Here is a 24,632-nt window from a genome sequence, read left to right as displayed (position 1 = left end):
CCTGGCCACACTATCAGAACCCCTAAGAGAACTCACGAAGGCCAGCACGAAATGGGTTTGGGGCCCCACCTGCCAAGAAGCGTTCGAACAAATCAAGGCATCAATCTTGGCAGACACCACCATGGCATACTACGATCCCACATTATCAACCGAACTGTACGTTGAGGCCAGCCCAGTGGGTCTAGGAGCCATCCTCATACAGGTGGCCAACACAGGAGGGTCAATGCCAATCGCATATGCCTCCCGCGCCCTGACACCGATGGAGCAATGGTACCATATTGAAAAGGAAGCGATCGCGGTGCTGTGGAGCTGCCGCCACTTTCATCTATATCTGTACGGCCGGAAGTTCAAGGCCTACACGGACCATAAACCACTACTCCCCATCTTCACCGGCTCTTCATCACACCCCCCCCAGCCAGGATCGGAAAGTGGCTACTACACTTACAACAATATGACTGAGTTAGCATATCAGCCAGGCAGTGGAAACCCATCAGATTTCCTGTCTAGACACCCAAGAGCGGCCACACCGGGGGAAATACACATGGCGGAAGAAACGGAGGAACACATTTGCCAGGTGATCCACACAATAAAACCAAGAGCCATCTGCATTGAAGACGTTGTAGGGGCCACGCAAGCTGACCCACGCTGTGATCTAGTGAAAGAAACAATCATCTCTGGGGAATGGAAGTCCTTCCTACGGAAAACATCCACAATCGAACGGCGGAAGCCAAAGAATTCCTCACTGGCATCTTCACAGTAAGACAAGACCTATCAATCACAGAGGAAGGGCTCATCCTAAGAGGGACCAGAATCGTCATCCCCGCAAGCATGCAGGACAGAGTCGTGGCATTGGCGCACGAAGGTCACCACGGAATGTTAAGAACCAAGGCCCGGATCAGACACTGTGTCTGGTTCACACATATCGATGAAAAAGTGGAGCAGCTCATTACCACATGTCTCCCATACCAAACAACGGGGGCGCCGCCCAATCCCGAGCCCATACTATCAGCTGAGCGAGGGTCCTCTAGATGGGACGCCATCAGCATAGACTTCTGTAAGATACAGGAGGGCACATACCCATTGGTGTCGATCGACAACCACTCCAGGTACCCTGAGGTCGAAATCGTTACCTCCACTGCAGCAGAGGTGGTCATACCCGCGATGGAGAAAATGTTCACCACTCACGGCCTTCCAAGGCGGATTCGGAGTGACAATCGTCCACCATTCCAAGGAGAGGAATTCAAGAAGTACCTCACCAAACTCAACATCCACTACCATCACATAATGCCTAGATGGTCGCAGGCCAACGGCGACGTTGAACAATTCATGCGAACAATAAACAAGGTCTTGCACCTGTCGCACGTCAACGCAAGCCCATGGAGAGTGGACTTATACAGATTCCTGAGGAATTACAGAGTAACACCCCACAGCACAACGGGGATACCGCCGGCGGACATAATGTACGGAACCATCATCAACTCATCCATCCCACACCACCAGAGCAGGAGTACAGACATGTATGACAGGGCAAGCACTGAACTAAGAAGGACCGAGGCAAACGAACACATGAGCAACAAGAGGAACGCCAAGAGGTCCCACCCCCAAGTTGGTGACCAGGTGGTAATGATGAAAAACCCATCCCAGTCGAAAGTAGACACCCAATACGACTCCGTCCCATGGACCAAAACCCAAAGGCACGGGACTATGACAAGAGCCAGGAGGGGACAAAGACAGGTCACAAGAAACACGTCTTGGTTCAGGACAGTACCAAAAGATCTATGGACGGATGGCGAGCTGCAACCTGCAGAAGAAGAGGATAAGCCAAGGGGAGAGGAACATGACCACCAGGAATTCGAAATGACCATGGACGGCAGAGTGGAAGAGCCGCTGATTGAACCAGAGCTGGGTGAGCCGAACGATGAAGGTGAGCAACCGATGGGAGTCAGGGGATGGCACCCAGGGGTGGATGGTACAATCTAAGAACAGCGCCCCGACCCCCAGCCAGACTCAGAGACTATGAGTGGTAGAAGACCAGCCCGAGAGACTACCAAACTCACCGTTTGAAACAGTTGTCTAAAATATATTTGTTTGTAAATGTTTGGTTAAAATAAAGGAGGAATGTTATATCCGCCTTATGTCCCGCTACGCGGTGACGTAAGGCATCATGAATAAAAGCCCCGCCCCGCTCCGCATGGGCAGTTCCGTGGAGGACAGCACCACACGTGGGTCTGTGTCTTTACTGCTCCCGCTGGAGCTGCGCAGCGGGGCCTTGCAGCCCGAGGCCCTCATCTCCTGCTTCCTGCCGACGCCTCGGCAGGGAGGCATGATTCAACAGTGATGTCATTTGACCCCACCCCGAATTGACATCGCCGGAAGCGATGGGACATGACCATTCACCCATTCACAAAACAGGAAGTGGCATCACATAGCATTGAATGTTCCTAAGTAGCATACGAAAAATATGATTACGATATCACTATAATGTGTTATACATTTCATACAAGAACGGATCACCATATGTATGATTAAGATCGGTGTGTATAGGTCCATATCACCAAATATCTGTGAATGCAAGCAGACGTCCATGGCCAAATGATAATGATGTGTTATTATACAGCACTTACGCTTAAGCGCTTTATATAGAAAAAAATATGCATACAAGATCTCCCAACCTGTGTTGGTACTCATTTATCGACCTCAGAAGGATGAGAGGCTGAGTTGAGGTGTTTAAGAACAGACAAAATCAGTGACTGACCCCTTGAAGTGTGCCTGAAATAAACCTTTAATGAGTCTAGCAATTATTGTATAGAATTCCAGAAAGACACATTATTTGGTATTCCTATTCTTTCTTATTGATGGTCACTGCTCAAAGTGTTACACTTGTGGACCCCTGTTTTTTTTATTTTTTATAAGAGGCCTGAACAAGAAAGCCAGCCACTCCAGAAGCAAAGAGCCACATGGTGCTGCCCACAACCCAGCACCTTGCATAAAACATTTTTTTGGGGGTAGAAAGGGAGACCACAGGGGTAGCAAGAGAGACCTCAGGGGTCACAGTTGCGACCTCTGGCGACCCCTAAATGACGTCTCTGGCTGCATTTCCTTAAAATTTACATTTCATCCATGATCAAAAGTTCCTTATCAACGTTTAAAACAGATTTGATGTTTTTTACTTAAATTACAGTTTCCGAGCGTATGGACCGATTTACACAAAATCTGCTTAGCTAAGCAGATACTGGAGTATGGCAGTTGGGAGTTCAAAACACGATTTCATAAACAAAACCGGGGCCTAGCATGTATTGGAAAACTTAAAACTGCGACCAATTATGGGTGAAGACAAGTCTCCAGGTGTCTGTACATTTTCTTAAATTGAAGTCCCTTGTGAAAAATCGACTTGAGGAGGCCACTCTGAAATATTTTGGAAAGTTGTGGGGAGTTCCACATAGTGCAAACTATGCTTGCTAGATTTAAACCAAACCTGGATCAGAAGTTGGTATCTGGGACAACCTGAAATGTTTGGTGAAAATCTAGTAAGCTTTGAATACTAAAAATGAAAACATATACCGAAGGTCGAGTCTGATATGCATCACTGGTTTGCAAACCCAGGTCCAAGTTTACAGTCTGCTGAAAACATATTTGAAATTAAATGGGCTTATAAGAGTAGCCAGGGACATGTCTTGAGTCCGTGAAAGATACGGTCACGCAAGTCGGATGAAAAATTCCTCTTAAATAGTTAAAATGGCATGCCGATGTACAGAACTCAAATAATAGGTTGGCGCGCACATGGAATGTACAAAAAGTCTAATTTTTGGATCCATCATGTTTGGTGTGTGTTTTCAGGGCAGTAAGTTTAAGAACTCGGCATTGAATTTGTGACTGTAACTGATCATGCAATATGCACATTATTAACCTCCCTTCAAAGGGCGAGTGACTCTCTGAGTGCATAGGGTTGCGAACTTGGCAAAGAACTTTAAACTCAAATGATGATAAAATCCCAGGGGCACGAGTTTCAGGCTATGATGACAGAGGAAAGACATGCCCCGCGGACAGTGTTTGCCCCAGGGACAGTGCTCTTCAAACACTGAGGGTACAGTGACCAAAGTGATCTCTGCATCGCCAACTTGGCCTAGTCTTTGGCCATGCCCAACTAACACCGAGCCCGGGGCATGAGGTCTGCAATGCCTTTGGCCATGCCCTAGGCGCAGTGATGCAACCATTCTGCCCACTCGGCATGACCCGCTGCACTGACATAGCCACAGAGGGCACCAGGCAAGTTTATAACAGAGCATTCTTTTTTGGTCCTATATTGTACACATTGGACCTTCAAGCTGCCGCTGCAGTCTGTCATAGGATCCCACAAAAGGGGGAAAAAAAGCTTTGTTCGCCTCCTATAAATATAGACCCCAGTCCATGTGCTTTGTATGGGGTCTGCTAGGGGACACACCTTGTTCATCCCTCTTGTTTCCAAGCTACAAATGTCTTAAAGTGGACACATAATTTCCCCTTCTCTTAAACTAGAACACCATCCTGTCCATTTATTCTACAAGCCTACATCGCCACCTGACTTCTCATTGTGGTCTGGCTCCATCTACATCCCCGCTGTCTGCTGGAAGGTCTGGGTCTTTCCTCATCATCCTGGACCGGATTGTCCCCTCAACCTGGACTGTAGGTTGGCATTCGTCACCTGCCCCTATCACACCTACTTGGCCTTTTATCTCTGCTGCAGCTTCTTTCTTGAAGTAGGGTTTGAAGTGACAGGCATTCCTTGTCGAATGTTTCGTCCCAGCCAATGCTGAGCCATGGTTTCTTTCACACCGATTCTTTCCATTAATTGTTTGCTGAAGTGGTAATAACTCTTTCCTTACTACTATTCGCGTATTAGGCTCTCGTCCCCAATCTTAAACCTTGGCTTCTTCGAATGTCTACGCCTTTCAGTGCATGCCTTGCTCTTCAGCGTGTATCTAGCATAACGTTCTTGTGCGTTGTCCTCTGGTGACTTTCTCTCACTGCAGGGGAGTCGTAACCTCACAGGTGCCCTCTCATCTACTCACAAGGGTCTAGCACAGCAGTATTCAAACTGTGGGGAGCGACCCCCCAGGGGTCCATGGGTGCATCCCTGGGGGGCCCTGAGAGCTCAACATGAAATATTTTTTTTTTTTTAGTTTTTTTTTTAGATTGGAAGAAATGGGCAGGGGTGGCTCACATGGTCGGGCTGAAGCATGAAACTGTCTCAGGCAACAATGAAAAAGTGGCCCACAGTTGTAAATGGATATTCATTCCTTTAGTCACAGACTGGGCCTCATTACAACTATGGCGGTACGGTAACAATGGTGCCGGTAAGTACCAGCACCGTTGCTACCGTACCGCCATAGTACGAGTTGTGCTCGCGAGTGCCTGACAGCCCGCCAGGTCTGACCTGGCAGGCTGTGCGGCACCCGCGCACACAGCTCATCGGATGCACTGGCACAGTTATGAACGGTGCCAGTGTATCCGAGCTCCCCATTCCCAGCACTATGGGGCTCAATGGGAATGGGGATCTACTGGTACCGGCACCCGCAAAAGGGCAATTATCAGGTCCGCCTAACTCGGCATGACCCAGTAATTGCCCATTCGCGGGTGCCGGACTCGGATGCAACTCCGGTGGCAGATGTGCCTGTTTTACCGTCACAGCTACCGCCAGGGTTGTAATGAGGCCCACTGTTTCAATAGTACCCAAGGGGGTGCTTTGTGCTAAAATGTAAGTAAATTGTGATATATTCAGCAACAATGGTCAAAATGACTAACTGCATAGTTAAGTAACTCATCAATCTGGTCCACATTGGCCAAAATGGTGGCCCATTTTGACTGGGCCACACTAGCATTTTACATTTTTGTTACAGGTTTTGCCCTATAGGCCAGTATGAGCCTGGTGGCTCATCCATAATGGCGAGGGGGCGCCCACCCAGTGGCCCCTCGCACATTATGGAGGAGCTAAGGAGCCAACCCAGTGAAACAGTGAGCACTCCCGTAGCTGCTTTTTCCAGCTGATGGAATGCTCCTGGGCTGGCTGAACTGTCAAAGGGAAACACTGTTTCCCTTTGAACGTTTAGTTCCCCAGCCGCACATGCTCACTGAGCCATGCAAGTGCTGGGGCGTTTTGCTACGCCAGCATTGCATAGCTCATTGGAAATGCTGGCTGGGGCACTGCCTGTCTGTATGTCCGAGGGGAAGCTCCTGCGCCTCCTCGCACATACGGATAGAGCAGCCTGAGCAGGGCGTTTCAGCGCCCACACGCAGGCCAATGCAGAAAGTACGTTTATGCTTATGTTATGAGTGAGCGTATGGTGACGGATGCTCGTGTGAATGATAGAGTGATTGCTGTATGAATGCGCAGCGCCTTGCATACACACATAATCATGTTGATTGTGTTAGGCCCAGTGGGGCCCAGGGGACAGGGATGGTATCTTTTTACTGGACATCTATCATAGATGTCCAGTAAAAAAGTCATGCCTGCCCCATGGGCCCCCCAGCACCAATTGCAAACTGTTTGGCTATTTACCCATTTCTTTGTTAAAAGTATGCTCTACAATGCAACATTTTAACCCAATATTTAAAAAAATTCACAGGCGGAAACCCCCGAACCCTTCTTCATTGGTTCGGGCTCCCTCACTATGTTCGGTCGCTATGGCATTTTTGGGGGAAATAGTTATGCCCCTCCACTTAAAAAAACACCAGCCGCCGCTGGCCCTCAGACTATGTTGGGAATGGGATGGAGGAAATCCAGGAACTATGGTGGGAGCACAATGGGTGGGAACCATGGGATAGTGGTGGGAGCAGAGTGGGGAGAGCCCAGGGTGTGTGATGGGGTGGGGAGAGACCAGGGACTGGGTAGGAGTGGGATGAGGGACCCCAGCGACAGTGATGGGAGCAGGTGATGGCGCGCAATACATACTATCCATTTTGCATTTCTGGGGGGTCCCGACCTGCCCAAATTTTGCTCAGGGGGGCCCCGGCCAAAAAGGTATGAAGACCACTGGTCTAGCATGATGTTATGTTGCATGTTCCTGCATTGTCTGAGGACCCTGCGATTGCATGGCGAATCCAGATCTCTTCTTGCTCTACCTGATGAATCATTTTCTTTAGTGTGGCCATGAACTGCTCAGCCATGCCCTTCAGCCATGCCCTTCACCTCTGGACACAGTCGGGTTCTTTACTTTGCTGCAACCCAAGGTCATTGTTAGGACAGTTTTTCTAAAGCCCAACTAAGGACTTCATAAAACCATATTTGAGGCAGTACAAAATCTCAACACTTAGTATAAGGCTGTACCATCTAAGAAAATGTGGTAGCGTAGACAGAGCAGTCAGGCTTATCTTAGAAGGGAGAGAGGGCTGTAGGTTGGTACAAAGAAATTGTAGCATACATATAGTCCAAAGAAACACTGAAACCCTATGGGCCTCATCACGAGTTGGGAGGATTCCCGATGGTAATACCACTGGGATACCGCCCAACACTAATCGAACTACCGGAACTTGGTCTGGTACAATTTGCGCCAGATCACGATTTGTGGGGGCGGTAAATACCCATTACCCATTGGGTCCACAGGTTGGGGGACGGTAATAGTGCCGAAAACGGTTGATAACACCCCAAAAACAGTGATTTGTACCTCAAGCAAAAAGCTGGAGGTAAAAATGCTATTTTCTGCCCAACTCGTGATTTGGCCAGCCCTTAAATGCGGCAGTAACGTTACTGTCGCATTTGAGGGCCCAGGCCAAACGCGTGATGAGGCCCTATGTATTGTAAACATAACAGGTTTATTTAAATACAAGTAGGCCAAGATAAATCTTGAGAAAGGTAAGTACTATTGCATAGCATATAAAGACAATTATAAAAACAACTCAATACATATGGTATACAAACCAAAGTATAACCTTATTTACAAAACTATAAGCAGTCAAGGGGAGTCAAACCTATAACACATTAAGCATGGCATTAAGCTACTCTTGGGGAGTAAAACCAGGTTAGGGAAGCTTTCAGAATACAATAAGTAATTCAAGGGAAGTAGACCATATTGGTTATAATCTACAGTGTTATTCACTTTCAGAATCACTTAATTAGACCAACACTGTTCGAAGTAACTCTTGCAACATATGGGACTTTCTTCTATTATGAATGGATACAGTTACACACCAATGTTACTTTTTGGAACACAGTTCAGAAGGAGTAACTTGGTAACTTCATTTGTATACTTTCTAGAGGGGCCTTTTGCTACTCAAGGATATGTATGAACACAGTAAACTATTTTAGAAGTGCACTAAAGCAATTCCGGAAAAGCAAACCCAATTGTAGTTCAAGAAGAGCAAAAGCTATTCCATGTTAGTATATCCTATTAGTATTTATTCTACTACACAATTTCTATTACATGAATAGACCGATTTAACGAAGGATACTTTTCAGAAGTGTATTACACAATTCTTAGATAAGTAAGAACTCTTAGCAGACTTTTAAGAAGAAAAAAGCAGTTCAGGGTAAGTAAGGGCCCATACACTTTTCAGAGGGGCTACAAGCAACTCAAAGGCCAGTACTAACTCCAAGACTGTTTTAGAAATGCACTGGAGCAGATCCGGGAAAGCAGAACCTAATGGTACTCTTTAAGAAGATCACACAGTTATTCAAGGTAGGTAAACCCTATTGGTAAGCTTTTACACTCATTCAGTTAAGAATAACAAAACAGCACCAACACAATTACTTTTTAGATAAGTGGAACACTATTAAAAGTAAGTAAAGTAACATACTTTTTAAAGTAGCAACCAGCAACCTAAAGGTAAATAATAACCTTTTGTAACTTGTTCTATTTCAGAGATACAGTTACAACACAAACTCATTACAAGCACTTGTACACTTGTTTTAATTTCAAGACAGAAGCCTTATCTTTTAAAGTCCTTCCCTAGTCTACAGCATGCTTTTTCTGAGAGGCAGAAGAGGGGCCCTAGTGGTCTTGGAGCCAGCTGTAAGCAAGTCAGGATAGGGCTCAGATGCAGGAAAATCAGAGTTCCAGAGGTTATCTTTTTCAACAAGTATTAGCTTCAGAGTTAGTTAAATCTTTTCAGGGACTTCATAAAAGACTCCCGATAGGCGTTCCAGTGTTAGTCCTGGGCAAACGTTATGGGCAAACTCCCAAATGCACAAATCCACTCAGCCTCACAGGATCGACACAATACTTGAGGTAAGTATTACTTAAACCAACACAGTAGCTTATCAAAAAAGAAGAGCTCCTTGGTTGATGGCTTCATGCTGCAGCAGCACAGGGACCTGTCCTTGGATTCTCGGTCTGGAGACTGAAGAAACAGACACTGGATGGGAACTTGCAGCAGCAGTCATTAGAAAAGGCTTTCAATAAAGGATTCCTCAAGGCTTCTCATGGCTCTGTGGATTTGGCACCCTTTTACAGCAACCAGATGAAGAACGAATATTGCCAGTCAGATTCTCTTCCCTCTCTTGGTCCTGCACTATGGTGAGGGTTTTTTAGGGATTTGAATCATGCCTCTGGAGGTCCAGCAGGAGTCCACCAAAGTTTCAGCAAGTATCGGACTTCGGAAGACATTGCACTGTACTCAGGCTTGAGTTCCCCTGGAATTGGTGGTTTGCAGCCGAGGGAGGGCTTGTATTGCAGGTCTTTTTGAGACCAGTGAGTCTCACCAGCCTCTGTGTCAGTATCATCGTCTTCAGGACCCCCAGGACCGATGGAAGGTAGGGTTACGTCAGGCTCCAGTTTCACAGCAGGTTCTCTGGTCGCTGGAAATCATTACCACCATTGTTTCTTCATCTTCCTCTTCAGATTCACTTCCAGTGGTCGACTTGTCAGCAGCTTCCAGAATCAGAGTCTTTTTCAGGAACTACAGTAGAACCTCTGCAAACTCTCCCTGCAGTTTAGAGAAAGGGATGGCTGGCTTTCCAATCAAGACAGTCAGCTCCCCAGTAGGAACTGGTTCCTTTCAGGCAAGGTGAAAGACAAAGGGCTGCAGAGCATTGGACTCCCCCCTCGCTTCCTGCCTTCACAGACACTTTGGAACCTCGGTGGTAAATGCAAAGCAATCCCTCCGAAGACAAAACTACAACCAAGATCTTTCCCACCTAGGATGGAAGAAGAAGACCTAAGAAAGAACAAGGATACTTAGAAATGGCAAAAAAGAAAGAGCACACACATTTTAGCAGAATATATTTAGATTTTATTGTTCATTTATAACACGCTTAATACCAGTGAGTGGTTTCTAAGCATGGGATCTGTATTTGAACCTGTGTTGTGCCGTGTTGTCTTGCTTCCAAGACAAATGTGTTGCCCCTGAGCTATCCTTCCTCCCCTCTGGTGGCCCTCCTATGCATTACTGAGGCTGATTTAACAGTCTGCGCGTAATATTGACTAACAGTCATTAAGGTAAAACCACTGCCTCCAGCCATTCAAGTTAACTTGTAATTGTAACAAACATGTTAACAGGTAAGTAAGAAAGGATACATTGTATCTCCCCAGCACTCCACATAAGGTGGGGTGTGCTGGCTCACTAAAGTAAATGTAAAGGCAAGGGGAATCCCACTTTACTTCTTTGGAACAGTATTTGATCCAAGAAATAATAATAATTAAAAAGGGAAGACCAAAGGGGCAACCCAGCCTCAGCCCAAAAGATAGAGGAAATTATAACTCCAATCACACACTGTGGAGAGACATAAAAAGGTCACCCGTAAAAAAGAGTAAAAGACTGGGTGAGAGGGGAACAAGATTCCCACCCACCAAGTCCAAGCAAAATGTTCTGGGGCTGACACTGGCCAGGGAGATTTATCATCAATAAGAAAATCTTACCTAACAGTAATCAGCAAATCTTTGGAAGTCCTTGCTGTTAAAGGGTTCCCTTATGTCTAATGCGACTATTGCAAGTACCTCCCACTCACCGAAATGTCATCCAAATCAGCAACAACATTCGAATATGCTATGGACTTCACGACCTAGGCAATTGGGAATCTGGAATATTCGTCGATAATTACAAGGAGATATTTTGCTGTTTGGAAGGTCCATAGAAGTCAACATCAACGTTCTGCCTGGCGTGCTCTTGAAGTGGGAACGTGCAGCTGAAGTCAAGGATCATTTTTGGCAGTGTGCTGACAAATCTGACATGGACCTACACCCTCCTTGACCGTAGCCTGTATCCCGGTGATCCACACATGGCTGTGAATGAGCCTCTTGGTGGAAACAACACCTGTGTGCCCCTCATGGGCCATTTGGATCACCATCTCTTTCAGGGTCATTGGGACCATCATCTCCCTTCTCATCACCAAGCCATTTCTGGAGATGCCAAGTTTCTTATGTAATGTCTCTAAATGTCATAGATCTGCTCGATCACGGTCATCTAATCTGTAAAATTGATTTCACAGAGATCTTGACCACTATTTGCTTTGATTGGCATTGTGTTGCTCGATGGCCTCAACTTCTTATCCGAAAATTGGTTTCACATGCTTTTTGTCGTGTACTGCAGAACAGGTTTCCTTCGAAAATAACTTTCCTCTCCGTGAACAGAAGTTTAGAAAATACTTGTTTTGGAAGGTTTCATGCAGTTCTATGAGGATATTCCAGAAAATACATTTCATATAGTTCCGTTTCATTCTAGGTTTGTCCGGAATGCTAAAAGTTGCATAACGCCTCTGCTATGTTTTCAAACCCACCTATACATATTTTGGAGTCGGCTACATGCTTTGCACTGGATTTTGATTTGAATGGAACTTTCCACTTAACTGTCAAAATATTTCTATTTTTGGAAGACCTGCATTTCGAGGACTTTTCTTTAAATAAAATAATGTATGGATTTTCATCAAATTGAATTTTCTCAGTTGACCGAGATACCCAGTGCCAAATCAAGTTTCGTGTAAATCACTCTGGTAAACGAGAGCAAAAATTCCCAATGGGAATTTCAATGGCAGAACATACTCGTGCGACCCTCCCCTATATCATTGCCCACCCTTTGATGGAACATCACAAAACAGCCCCAAAACGCAAGTGGTGTGAACCTTATTTTGGAGTTTTATGTACGTTCACTGATAACAGAAAAGTTATACGTCTCCAAAATCCCTCCCTCCCACATACACACATATCTACACACATACACATAGTAGTAGTTTTGAATCCCACAATCACAATACAAGTATGTGGTTTTTTTAAATAATATATATATAGTCCCATTAAAATACTAGGCTCACACTTTGCTGACTATGCCATTGATGTACATCATTTCCCATTTTAATATTTTTGGACACTTCCGTGATCACTAGAGCAGGGCCGGTTAGCTCTCAAGTTCCAAGGAGAGAGGTGCATGTGTGTACGAGGGACATGTTGTCCTTTCTCCTTCCTCCGGGAGTACTGTAGTTTGCTATGTTTCTGTTCATTCATGGGACTGCAGTCGGGTTAGAATGATTAGGGCGCCACAGATAGCATAGAACGCGTTCCCCGGGGTGAGCAGCTGATTCCATTGCCGCCTGCTTGTTTACCTGGTGACAGACGGTTACAGATTCCCATAGAAACGCGGAGAACACGTGCACAATTCAACAAGCCACATCATCAACGCACAAGCCTACTGAGCATCCTACACACACGCACACCCCCCCCCCACAGGCCTGTGTCTTTCTCATTTTATTTCTTCTCACTCTCACACATCAATCTTAGAAATGGATATTGGTGCCCGACCATATCTGTTTCTTTTGTTGGTATTGTTCTGAAGATGGCAATAGACTTAAAACACTTAACACCTCCAAGGATGATTACACATTAATATGTTTTGAGCTTTTTAACATAACACTTTTTTAGAGATATTTTTTTAATTTGCATACATTTTTAGGTCATTACCGGGACCAGCATTCCTCGTGGTATTTATATGTAACCAGTAGAATTTCCCATGTTTATTTTTATCGTCGGACTCATAAAGGACAATGTCAAAAACTGATATGCCACAGCCAGTTCAGTTAAAAACAGTTTCGACTGGGGAAACTGGGATTTCACCAGATGTGAGAAAGTGATCATTCTGATGAAGTATCCTTCCCAATACAAAATGTCGATTGTTGGGTGCTTGGCCATGACGGCAGAGAGGTGAGACTTGAGCCTCCGACCCTCTCCGTCTACCGGACCGAAGCATGCAGATAATAGTGGCTGATTTGCCTGGTGGCCTCAGAGGTGCTCTTGTTGTGTGGAGCGGCTGCGGGAACTGCCTGATCTCTATGCGCCCGCACATGAAGAGGAGAGCCGGCAGCCCGCAATCGGGCCGGGACACTGAGGGTGAGCTGGCAGCTCCTTTGCAGCGGTGGCGGCCTGGAGGAACTGTGTGCGGAGGCCGAGTGCCTTGGCGGGGTTTCAGCGGAGTCCTCCTATAACGTAGCGGCACCCTGGTGGGTGACGGCCACCAAAGGGAAGCCCTGCTGCCCAACTGACAACTTTTCCACAGCAGAGGTATCCGCTGCAGCACAGAGGCAGGCTGGAGGGACCTGCACTGCGCCAGACCACACAAACTCGCTCACCCTGTGGAAGGTGGCCCTGGGCCGCATGACCTGCTGATCCAGGAGAAATTCCAGTGATACCAGGATGGAGGTTAGCAATGGGCAGACACATAATGACTAGCCATTGGAATGATGCAATGGGTCGAGCGGGGAATAAACCACAGGCTGTGAACCAGCCGCTGCAGGGTACACGGAGGCTCCCGTAATGGGGGATGCCGGGTCGGCTATCTAAAGTCAGAGGAAGGAGTGCACCTCCTGCAATCGCGGGCCCGGCACACAGAGAAGAGAGGGTTCTGCTCTTTGAAGCCTGCAAGCCCTGCAGCACGATTGGAGGAGCAGAGAGACATCTGAGACAAATTGGCTGTGGTCTGAGATCTTGCTATACTTGGAGGCTACACGTGGTCTGGGAAACACAAATCCACCACAGGAGCGGTCTAGCTGCAAATCAAGGGGTGCAGCTGGTGGAGTGAAGGTGCCATAATACATTAATAGAGGCATTGGGGACCAAATCCGGCAAGAAGAGCAGGAACGTCGATATCCAGTCATCTATGGCGCACCAAACTAAAAGAACGCTGCAAGCTGACAACATGAGTGGGCCCAGCAGCCGCCACCCACTGCACCGCAACTCATGCCAGATTTCTTGACCCAATCACTGCAAACTCTGAGAAGAGACATTTAGCAATCCCTACACTCCGAGATCCTGGACCTCCGTAAGGAGATGGCAGACTCTGCCTGTGTACTAAGGAGAGAGTTCAGAGTTCTCGAAGATAGAGTTGACCACACTGAACGATCAATGTCAGAGATGAAGACTGAACTAAGGGAACTGTGTGGTGTAATTGCTGCCTTTAAAAAGGATACAGAGGGATTGAGGGCCAAGTGTGACGACCTGGAGAATAGGGCACCGAGAGAAAATCTATGCATCACATTTCTTAAGGAAAGGGCGGAAGGTGATGACATCGAGGGATGCGTTAGGCAATTATTCCAGCAACTCCTGCCAGAGGGTGTTCAGGCCCTGGTCAAGATTGATAGGGCTCATAGAATTGGCCACAAGAGATATACGCCAGACTGCCCTTCCAGAGATATAGTCATGAGGTTTCATGACTATAAAATCAAAGAGCTGGTCTTGGGGGAAGTGAGAAAGGCCGATCGGATCCAGTTCCGTGGCTCAATGTTAGAGGTTTTCCAGGATGTGTCCCAACCTATGCTCCAGAAGAGGAGGAAGATGATGCCGGTTACGGAGGAATTGAGATGCCGAGTGGTGAGGTACCAGTGCACCTACCCCTTCGGTCTGCAATTCATGTTGGGAGACAAGGTGCATACGGTCCTCTCGCTGAATTTGCAGATCCCGGAGGCTGCCCGGCCTGAGGCAGCGCCTTAGAGAGAGAGGGAGTCCAACAGGAGAGCCTGGAACACGGTGCAACAAGGTAAAAAGCAGCCCAACCAGTGACACCCTTAAATCCTTGAGTAGCTCTTGTTTTCTGGGGATCCAGAGGGCTTGAGGCGAAGAGGGGGCTAGGAAGGATTCTGGAACCGCCTCTGGTGCTTTGAGATGCGTGGTGGATGATCTCGGTCTGTTGGCCCGGGAGGTCTCAAAGCAGATTGCTGCCAATGTTTTATGTTGAAAGAATAGGTTGTTTTTGTGCTTTGGTTTGGGGTGACAGGGAGGGGGAATATCTCCACTGCAGTCGCTAGGATGGGTGGAGGCTATCAGGGGAATACTAGGGGAGTACTGGGAATTACCTGCAATGGAACTGTAAATTGTATCATTCACGGGGGATGTGGAGTACACTTGTGGAGACAGTCAGGTTAGGGGGTAGGGGGCCAAAAAGGGGTCCCCTAGTAGGAATGTCAGAAAGCATACTGGCGATAAGGGACGCCCAACTCTGTCAAGATGGTGATTAATGTTGCTACATTGAGCACACAGGGCTTTAATACCCCAATACGCAGTCACAACTATTTAGGGAACTTCGGCGCCTAGACCTGCAACTAGTCTCCTTTCAGGAGACACATTTGCTGGCTACGGACCAGGGTAGATTGCACAATAGATTATATCTGCACCAATTTCATGGATCAGCAGATGGCAAATGAGCTGGGGTGACCATCTTGATTCATAGGGCCCTGGGATTCATGCCTGTTAAAACCAAGAAGGGGGCTGAGGGGACGTATGTCATAGTGGTTGGGGCCCTGCAAGGAAAGCTGGTGAGTCACGTTCTATGCCCCAAATGCTTCCCAGGAAGCGTTTATGTTACAAATTCTGGAAGCGGTGGTGGAGCATGGCCGGGGGACCTGCTTCTTCTTGGGGACATGAACTTGCTCATGGATGGAGTCCAGGATAGATCGCCTCAAACTACCTATTCGGCAGTGGGGGCAGCCTCCCAAAAACGACATCAGGAATTTAACCTGGTCAATATATAGCGCACGCATCACCCCACAGACAGAGCCTACACCTACCTATCCCACATCCATGCATTGGCCTCTAGGATAGAATATATTTTGTATCATCGAAACGAACCAAACTAGCCCTGACTGCAGGGTTAGAGCCAACGACCGTAGCCGACCATAGCACGGTCACTGTACAATTCAGGGACTGGGTGGGGCGCCGCACATAACGACAATGGGAAATGCCCTGCAGTTTATACGGGTTCCAGTATGTCTACAAGAACTGGAGGAGGGGAATAGAGACTTAAAAAAAAATACTGATCCGGCTGACACGTCGTATGGAAATCATTGGGATGCGCTTAAGGTGGAAGCGTGTGGCAGTATTATCTCTAATGCAGTCGCAATGAAGCGTCTGCAGGGATTGGAAGAAGCACGGCTATTACAAGCACTAAAAGAGGCAGACAAGAGATATAGCGAGACCCCGACCAAACAGAATTTTAAATTGCTCGCCATAACGAGGTGTCAGCGTAGGCTCCTTAGGACACAAAGGGCACTCTCCACAGCCTGTGGCACAGGTACTATGAGCAGTGGCAATGTACCAGGGAGGATGGTCACCCATCTTCTCAGACAATAGGCCAACAGCTCATTTATACAAATCTTGACAGATACACAGGGCAGAGAGTGGGGCAATGAAACTAAAAAGAGGGAGTTGCTCTATGACTACTCTATGATTACTATGAATCGCTGTACACCTCGGGAGGGCCTGACCACCAGGACCAAGTTGCTTACCTTAACGGGATCGACTTAAAACAAATCTCCCTGATTGACCACTTAGAGGTGATGCAGGCTATACAAACCTTAAAGTCAAACAAATTCCCTGGCCCGGATGGCTTCACCGCCACCTTTTATAAAACACTCTACCAACTACTGGCAAAGCCACTGGCGGATGTTTTTAACTCCATCCTTGAGGGGGGTAAGCCTACCAGAAACCACAAAGGAAGCCCGGGTGGTTCTCATACCCAATCCGGGGAAGGACTCCCAGGCAGTGCTCCTCCTACAAGCCAATAGCCCTCTTAAATTTAGACTAAAAAATATTTTCCAAAATTCGAATGGGCAGGCTAGAAAAATAGTTGCCAACAATAGGAGGCCGAGGGTGTTGTGTCGTCACAACCTCATGTCACGTGGGAAGGGACACAGGGACACAGGAAGGGAATGGGCGGGTAGTGGGAGGAGGAAGCCAGTTGGAGTTTGGAGTCAATGGAATAAAGACGTGTTGAACCCTCTCTCTGCCTCTGCCTCCTTATGTAGTACTGGGGTGGCGGGAGGCCTGCATAGAGATAGAGGGGATCCACCTCACCATTTCACATTGTCGACGAAACATATGCGAACTGATACGCTTGTGCAACCCGTGTTCGTGGCTTGTGATAAAAGGACGCCACTCAAGCTGCAGTGCACCCCATACAGCACGTGGGCGGGAATGACGCCACCAGCAATGGTAAGAGGCAGAGCGGGTAGGAACTCATGTAAGTTTCCCGCCAGCGGCCAGCGTGCCCCACTCACTCAACTCAGAAAAATCCGGGAGGTGTGAGCTGCAACTCCCACCAACGGCAACGTGCTACTCCACAGCGGGTCGGAGCATGAGGACTACCCACTGATTTTCAACCTCTGGGCAGTCGAGCAGAGCTCCTGTCGATGGATAGCAAATACTGAATTTTCCCACCATCGGGGACCACACCAACGGCCGGGCATGCCTCCTGCATACGGCAAGAAAGAGGGCCGAGGAGCAGCAAGCCCATTCACCGCTAATGACGCCACAATCACAGGTGCAGTGAAGAAAAAAAAAATCACACGAACACGACGCATGTGACGTCTGACCCACGTCAAGGCCTAATAGGAGAAACCTGCAAACAGAGCCTGTTAGATTACCGGTGCATGTGGACCTTGCAAATTTCTGGTCCAGAAACAACATTCCATCAAGTCCACAGAGCAGAGCAACATCACCGGATAAAAGACCCCAATCATGAAACAAGGTCAGCAGGTGGGGAAAGAGGTGCATATATAAACACTTATAGAAATCACAGCACAAAGCACCACTCTAGTGAAGCACACAGACAGCCAATATTTTGGGGGATGAATCAGTAACCGTCCCGCTGGCACCAGCTCCAGCAGTCCCTGCCAGGATGCATGATAGCCTCATAACTCATCAGAAGGACACTATAAAACCACCCGGAGGACCAAGAGTGGCAGGCATGAACAGTATTTTGTAACCTCTGGGTCAATATATAGATTCTTTTCTGCAACCACTCATTCAACAAAAAAGAACATATATTAAAGACACCACAAATTTCCTGCAGATACTCTGTAAAGTGCCTTTTGACAAGGATTGCATTTTGTTTACAAAAGATGTAAAAAATTTGTATATATCGATCCCTCATAATCGAGTACAAAGATCTGTTGAATGGATACTTTCAGATTCATCGGACATTGGATCACATAACCCTTTCATCCTATTACCTCTGAAATGTATAGCTGACAATTCTTACTTTCAATTTAAGCACAAATTCTACCGTCAGGTGTCAGGAACAGCTATGGGTGCCACCATGGCCCCCATCTACGCTAATTGCTTCATGCACAAGTATGAAACAGACAATGTTCTAACACAAACAGAATGGAACCACAAAGTACGTTAATGGGTAAGATTCATTGACAACATTTTTGGTATATGGTCAGGGACATCTAGTGAATTGTTGAATTTCATTGAATATTTGAACTCTATAAATTAAAGCATACAGTTTACATATGAGTTTTTCAACACAGAAATACATTTCTTGGATGTGCTCATAAAGAAGGACAATGACAAGTTCAAAACAACATTATACCGGAAAGAGACAGATAGAAACAACTTATTACACTGGCTGAGTTTTCACCAACCAAATCTGATCAAGAATCTCCCATTTAGTCAACTGTTACGGATAAAAAGAATTGTTAGCGACCTGGCAGACTATTAAGAACAACACAAGAGTATGTGTAACAAATTCCTGGCACGTGGATACACCGAGAAAGACATATGCATGGCTACAGAAAAGGTGGAGGCTTTGGAACGAGAAACACTGTATCTACCAGTAAGAAGTCAGCTCCATCATTGGTATATGTTTCTAAATATTCCCTTCAAAGTCAACAGATCAAAAGAATAATTCAGAAAAATTGGTCTATACTCACCTACAAATCTACACAGTTCCTTCACTTTCCGGCAGGAATTCAATCAGTTTATGAGGAAAATTCACCTACATCAATTCTTTGAGGACAAAATTCATGAGCAAGAGACCTCGGATTCGGGCCTCTGCAACAGATCCATGTTTTGCGTACCACTAGCAGCCCAGAGCCCAGATGTACTTGTATTTCAGAAAAGGGTCCTCAAAGAGGTTAAATCACTAGAACTACAGGAAAAAGGAAAAAAGATCTATCAAAATACTAGTCTTAAAGACACCCTAGCACTGAAACAATTATCAAGCAACCAGACAATTGTGATACGTAAGGCTGATAAAGAAGGAACAACAGTGATCCTGAACCATGCAGATTATGTAAGGGAATGTAACTGACAATTGCTTGACTTAACCTGCTACCAACAGCTTGGGGAGGACTCTACTTTACACATACTGAAGATGGTCACTCTCAAAGTCACCAAAGCTAAGGAAAGAGGTTGGATAAGCCAGAAAGAATGTGACTTCCTAATTAAAGACAAACCCCAGATTCCACAATTTTACATCTTACCTAAAATACACAAGGCTATGGTCAATCAACCAGGGAGACCAATAGTCTCAGGGGTGAACTCAGTTTTGGAGCCCTTATCACGCTTTGCAGATACATTTCTTCAACCAATGGTAAAGAAAATGGCTTCATTTGTATTAGACACCACATAAATTATTTCAGAGATAGAAGGTTTGAACTTTGACCCGTGTACTGAGATCCTGGTAGGTCTCGATGTAGTGGCCCTATATACGAGTATTCCCCAGCAAGCAACCTTGGATGTACTGGGGGAGAAACTACTACGAGACCACACTGTAAGGACCACCCCTGTATCGTTCATTCTGTGGTGCGCGGATATGGCGCTAGTGGAGAGCTACTTCCACTTTAACAGAGAATTCTTTAAACGAGTTCAAGGTACGGCTATGGGCGCCACTCTGGCCCCCAGCGTAGCCAATCTTTATATGGAGGGCTTCGAGACAAACATAAACATGAACGTCACAAATCTGTTCTTTGGCCATATTACAAAATGGCGGCGGTACATAGACGATATCTTTATCATCTGGACAGGTAATGAACAATCACTGGAACTGCTTTTCAACTGGATAGATCAACAAAATAGATTCCTGTGTTTTACACATCAACATAGTGTGAGAGCTCTTGATTTCTTAGACATTACTATTTCGGTTGATTCCGTGACTAAGAAACTGTATGTTAAACCTTTTAACAAACCAACAGACAGAAACTCTCTACTTCACTATTCCAGCTTTCACCCTCGCCATGTACGCGATAACTTACCTCTGGGTCCGTTTTTGAGATTAAAAAGAAACAGCACTAACACAACAGACTTTCAGGTGGAAGCTGATAAAATGAAAGAAACTTGACGGAAGAGGCTATCCCAAAAAGATCACCCAGAATGCACTAAAACGGGCTAACAACAACAATAGAGAGGCACTACTGGAATAAAGGGAGCAGCGAACCAGGAAAGACAAATCTAAACAAATAGTGTTTGTGAACACATATAGTCACCTTTCGAATGGTATTAAGAAAATCATTGGTAAAAACTGGCATCTCCTGGAAAAAAGTGACCAACCAATTGCAAGACCCATTATTGCATTTAAAAGAAGCAGGAATGTGAAAGAACATCTAACAAGGAATGATGTGAGCAGAAAACCAATCAAACAGAAAACCTTACCATAGCAATGGGGGCTCCAAGATCTAATGGGACATGCTCAATGTGGTAAATGCACTTGCTGCCCATTCACCCTTAGGAGCACAGCCGTTGATATTGGCTTAACAACACCATGGCAACAAAATAACTTTACAATTTGCAATTCAAACATGGTAGTGTATGCATTATGGTGCCCGTGTAAAAAAATCTACGTGGGCAAAACAGACAGGAAGATTAAAATCCAGATTGGCGAACACAGGAGCTGCATTAGAAATAAAATACATAATGCCCCATTAGTAGAGCATTGGATCGAACAGCAACATTCAGTCGATGACCTTAGCTGGACCATCCTATATAAACAAAGACTGGGATTTGGATAGCAATAAGGACAAAAAGAAACTGCTGAAAAAGAACAACAACACATTTTTCTCACTAACAGTATGGTTACAGGACTTAATGAAAAAATCGACTGGTGGGTGCACTAATGTATAAACATTTCCAGATGTATGAAGTCAATGGACCAGTAATGACCTTAGCTAATGACTACCCCTTACCATCGTAGCTAATATCTCGTGGGACAGTGCGGGGGACCCGCAGCGAATGACACGGGCTAGAATCTGCATCTCTGCTTATGGGCCACAAGCCGCTGAATGCTAAATCGAGCACGGTAGTAATCTGCCGAGAGTGAATAGTTAATAGCCAGTGACTGGCGGTTTCCCTAATTGTCTGTAACACGCATGCGCGAGATTGGAACGCAAGCTTATTAACTCCTGGATACGTGTGAAATGAACTGAGGACACCCCAGAAGTGATTTGTGCTGAAAGGAGCGAGAGCAGCTACAAAACAGTAGGAAGTGGAGCCGTGATCCCTACACGAACAGTGAGAAAACTATAGGCTAACCAGATGGTAGCACTAAAAATCGAGAAGAGAATGCTTTCCCTTTAGTAACTGCAGCCTTTTGGGCCGACGCAGAGTGAGGAAATGGGTAGAATCTCACCATGGAGGGTTAAGTGCCCCAGCAAACCCTAACAGGCACGCATTTTCTCATACGCCTAGGAGGCGATATGCTAACTCTCTCGACTTTAAAGTGGGCATTGCATAAGTGATGTTTTCTCCCCCTTTACAGAGAGAGCACTCCGTTTTTTTCTATAACCGGGAGCAGCAGGACAGGCACTTTTAGAACTAGTGGGAACTCGTCTAAACACCTGAAAGGGGCCGCGGCCCGTCCGTCTGAGTCACAGAATCATCCGCCCATGCTGGGTATGACAAAAGACAGAATTAAAAACGTATGGTGGTTTCTACATTAGAACTAAACAAATCAGCTTACTTAATCTTTGTATCTAACAACAGGTAATAACCAATTAAGAATGTGGTGTTTGAATCTCTCTCTCTAGTGACTCATGGGCACTAATTAAGACCTGACAAGAGAAAAACGAGATCCCAAGATTAAAGGAAGTGGAAAGTGACGCTGTTGTGGCAGGTGTTTGGAAACAAGTACAAACGACCGGGTAAGCTGATATTAAGCCTATCACACTAAACCGCATAGAAGGATCTGCGAACGTGTTTCTTAATGATCCCTTTTTCGTGTGTTTCTTTTTCCCTACACTTTTTTCCCATTATCCCTCTAGCCAACTGGGATTTCCTTCCCTGCGAGATGCAAAACAGTTTTTCTCATCTCTGATCACCGTGATACAATGCAGAGATCCTGCTCACACGAAGCAACGATCACCGTTATACTAAACAGTGAGTGAACTGTAATGATGCCTCTAGCATTGATGACATTAGTATTGACACCCCTTGGGGTGAGATAGCATATTAGCCCTGAGGTCGGTTAAGTAGACCTAGGATTAGGATGAACTGCACTGATGCAGTATGGTTGGGTTGTACTGTTTAAATGATGTCTTTTAGACTTTGAGTTAAGATTCCTGTTATTAATCAACAGTTGTCATAGAATTGAGCAGCGTGAGTAGGTTATTGATACTCCTATCTTATGTTTAGTGCTCCTTGATAGGTGGAGATTCTTTTTCCGGGTCGGATGACCTAAAGGGAAATAAAAAACCCTGTGGAGTAAGAAAACTACTGCAACTCCCACAAGAACTCTGTAAAGGAAATGATCCATATTGGAAAACCTTTTCTGTTTTAGATATTGAATTGTACTGATATATGATGCATGTCTAAACTAATCCCCTAACACAAGCCCCTGAAGAATTTCCGGGTATTAGATACGAGACACCAAGAGCGGAAAGAAACATGTCGGGCACATTTTGTGGTTGTGAAATGAGATGATGAAAGTGAATGGAGAAAGAATGAATGGAATGCGACTGAGTGAGTTGTGTTTAATGAGGTATGGCCCAGTGTGAATATTAGCACGGCACAAGACACTTTAATGGACAAGTATTCGAATGAACATACTTACCTGTTGAAAGGGGGTAGCACATGCATAGATGTTAGTGAACGTGTCTTCTTTATTTCCTTTGTAGAAGATACAATAGGCACTTTAACATTGTGAATTTTTAATATTTGTATGCATTTGAGAAATAAAATATGTATATTTTTCTATAAACTTGCTGTTATGCAATGTTTCATTTAGTACCATAAGTGAATATGGTCTTAGAATAGAATTCACCTATAGAAGGTAGCATTTTCTAATCACAAGCTTTGTGTTTCAAAGTATTAGGGGCTAATCGCTTTAACTCAAGGGTATGCTTGTGGTTGATATCCCTGAATCTCTTTTTGTTTGACCCTATACTCACATGTGACAATAGAGTACAACACCTTTTTACACAACCACCTACTTTTGCATATCAGAGAAGCAGAAATTTCTGTGATGAATTAGTATCTACAAAACCACCCATGAAGAGACCTATCCCAAAAAGAACGGGAACATTCCCATGCTTTCATTGTACAAACTGTAATTTTTTTTTACTAAGGGCAATATTGTTAGCCATTCACATACAGGCCAGCAGATTAAACTCAGAGACTTTGCAACATGTGACAGTTCCAATGTTATCTACCTTATTAAATGCCCTTGTGGCCTACACTATGTGGGCAAATCCAAGCATAAAGCTAAAGTTAGTTCGAATGAACACCGCTCATGCATTCGGAATGCAAATCCAAATTCCGCTGTAGCAAGACACTGGACTGAAAAGACACACAGCTTGTCACAAATCAGATTCCAAATTCTAGAAGTGGTGCAGATATCCAATCCCCATGAAGACATGAACCTTCAGTTGGATAGATGAGAAACTTTCTGGATTGACAAACTGGATTGCCTTAACCCTGCAGGAATTAATGAAGAAATCAGTTTTGCATGTTTTATTTGAAGGATTTAGCATACAGCATGTACATTTGTGCACTGAAGCATCAACATTTATTTTTACTTTTATTTATTTTTATTTTTATTGTCCGGTTGGTAGAGCGTTTTGAAGCTTGATGACGTCTGTTTGCTAAACGTTTAATTTCATTTTAATAAATCACAACTGACTGATGTTTAAGGCTGTGCTTATGAACACATACTATTTTTCTAATAGATCAAACAAAATGCCATGTTATCTAATTTGGAACATTATGACTTAATTTGATCTCTATGTGATATTCTTTACATTTAGTCATGTTTATTTTTATTTTTTATTTTTTCATTATTTCTCATCTTTATTTTATTTTATTTTCATCTTTATCAACAATTCCAGATATGCTGAGTTGGTCGTTTTTTTCTTAATAGATCAATTGAGCTGCTTCTTGTAGTACAGCCAATACGCTGATATTTAATACAGCATGAGGTTTGCCCACAACACATGGTGATCATTCAAACCAGGTTATGATAGCTATATTACA

At 45.3% G+C, this 24,632-nt stretch overlaps 1 long non-coding RNA gene across 1 annotated transcript in view; it reads right to left on the bottom strand.

The window, feature by feature from the left end:
- LOC138510913 (uncharacterized) overlaps positions 1-21,494 on the bottom strand; it is a 40,572-nt gene extending 19,078 nt beyond the window's left edge. The window contains exon 1 of the long non-coding RNA XR_011280462.1: positions 21,353-21,494. This is a non-coding gene — a long non-coding RNA (uncharacterized lncRNA). The remainder of the gene's footprint in view (positions 1-21,352) is intronic.
- Positions 21,495-24,632: the final 3,138 nt, after the last annotated feature.

This window comes from Ambystoma mexicanum, chromosome 6p (assembly GCF_040938575.1).
Source record: "Ambystoma mexicanum isolate Mex_15411 chromosome 6p, UKY_AmexF1_1, whole genome shotgun sequence".
NCBI classification, from domain to species: domain Eukaryota; kingdom Metazoa; phylum Chordata; class Amphibia; order Caudata; family Ambystomatidae; genus Ambystoma; species Ambystoma mexicanum.
Note: the sequence above shows the minus strand (reverse complement) of the source record. Positions and strands in the feature narration are given on the sequence as shown.